Here is a 2099-nt window from a genome sequence, read left to right on the forward strand (position 1 = left end):
ACCCGCACAAAACGGGTTAGGGTAATAACCGGGACCCGCACGAAGCGGGTTGGGGTAATAATTGGGACCCCGCACGAAGCGGTAAGGGTAATAACCAGAACGTCGCACGAAGCGGTTGGGTAATAACCGGGACGCCGCACGAAGTGGTAAGGGTAATAAGCGGAACTCCGCACGAAGCAGTAAGGGTAATAGCCGGGACGCCGCACGAAGAGGTAAGTGTAATAACCGGGATGCCACACGAAACGGTTAGGTAATAACCGGGACGTTGCACGAAGCAGTAAGGGTAATAGTTGGGACCTCGCATGAAGCGGTATGGGTAATAACTGAGACGTTGCACGAAATGGTTGGGTAATAATCGGGATGCCGCACAAAGCTGTAAGGGTAATAACCGGGACGCCGCACGAAGCGGTAAGGGTAATAACTGGGACTCCGCACGAAGCGGTTGGGTAATAACAGGGATTCCGCACGAAGCCGTAAAGGTAATAACCAGGACGCCGCACAAAGCGGTAAGGTAATAACCGGTTCGCCGCACAAAGAGGTAAGACGATGCGGTAAAGTAATAACCGGGACCCCGCACGAAAAGGGTTGAAATAACCGGGACCCTGCACGAAGCGGGTTGGGGTAATAACTAGGACCCGCACGAAGTTGTTGGGTAATAACCGGGACCCCGCACGAATAGGGTTGGTGTAATAACCGGAACCCAGCAAGAAGCGGGTTGGGGTAGTAACCGAGACCCCGCACGAAGAGGGTTGGCAAAACCGAGACCCAGCACCAAGCGGGTTGGGGTAATAACCGGGACCCCACATGAAGCGGGTTGGGGTAATAATCGGGACCCCGTACGAAGCGATAAGGGTAATAACCGGGACGCCACACGAAGCGGTAAGAGTAATAACCGAGACGCCGCACGAAACAGTAAGGGTAATAAACGAGACGCCAAACGAGCCGGTAAGTGTAATAACCGGGAAGCCACACGAAGCGGTAAGAAAACAACCGGGACACTGCACGAAGAGGTAAGACGATGCGGCATGGTAATAACAGGGACGCCGCACGAAGCGGGTTAGGTAATAACCGGGTCCCTGCACGAAGCAGGCTCCGATAATAACCGGGTCTCGCACGAAACGTGCTCGGGTAATAACCGGGACCTGCACGAAGCGGGTTGGGGTAATAACCGGGACCCGCACGAAGCGGGTTGGGTAATAACCGGGACGCCACACGAAGCGGTAAAGGTAATAACCAGGAAGCCGCACGAAGCGGTAAGGGTAATAACCGAGACGCCTCACGAAGCGGAAGGGTAATAACCGGGAATCCGCACGAAGCGGTAAGGGTAAAACATAGGACACCGCACGAAGCAGTACGGTAATAACCGGGACGCCTCACGAAGCGGTAAGACGATGCGATAGGGTAATAAACGGGACCCCGCACGAAGCGGGTTGGGTAATAACAGGGACCGCGCACAAAACGGGTTGGGTAATAACCGGGACCCCGCACGAAACGGGCTCGAGTAATAACCGGGTTCCCGCACGAAACGGGCTCGGGCAATAACCGGGACCCCGCACGAAACGGGCTATGGTATAAACCGAACCCGCACGAAACGGGTTGGGGTAATAATCGGGACCCCGCACGTAGCGGATTGGGGTAATAACCAGGATGCCGCACGAAACTCGAAGCACGAAAGGAGTTGGGTAATAACCGAGACCCCGCACGAAGCGGGTTGGGGTAGTAACCGGGACCCCCAACGAAGCGGTAAGGGTAACAACCGGGATGCGCACGAAACGGGTTGGGTAATAACCAGGACCTCTTACGAAGCGGGTTGGGGTAATAACCGGGACTCGCACGAAGCGGTAAGGGTAATAACCTGGATGCCGCACGAAGCAGTAAGGGTAATAAACGGGAAGCCGCACGAAGCGGTAAGGGTAATAACCGAGACGCCGCACAAAACAGTTGGGTAATAACCGGGAATCCGCACGAAGCGGTAAGGGTAAAACCCAGGACGCCGCACGAAGCAATACTGTAATAACCGGGACGCCACACGAAACGGTAAGACGATGCGGTAGGGTAATAACCGGGACCCCGCACGAAGCGGGTTGGGTAATAACAGA

The 2099-nt window shown here is 55.3% G+C and overlaps 1 protein-coding gene across 1 annotated transcript in view; it reads right to left on the reverse strand.

Moving 5' to 3' along the window:
• The window catches only part of LOC101300576, a 15514-nt gene that overhangs the window by 12581 nt on the left and 834 nt on the right, over positions 1-2099 (reverse strand). The gene's annotated exons all lie outside the window — the stretch shown is intronic.

The sequence above is a fragment of the Fragaria vesca genome, linkage group LG1 (assembly GCF_000184155.1).
Source record: "Fragaria vesca subsp. vesca linkage group LG1, FraVesHawaii_1.0, whole genome shotgun sequence".
NCBI classification, from domain to species: Eukaryota; Viridiplantae; Streptophyta; class Magnoliopsida; order Rosales; family Rosaceae; genus Fragaria; species Fragaria vesca.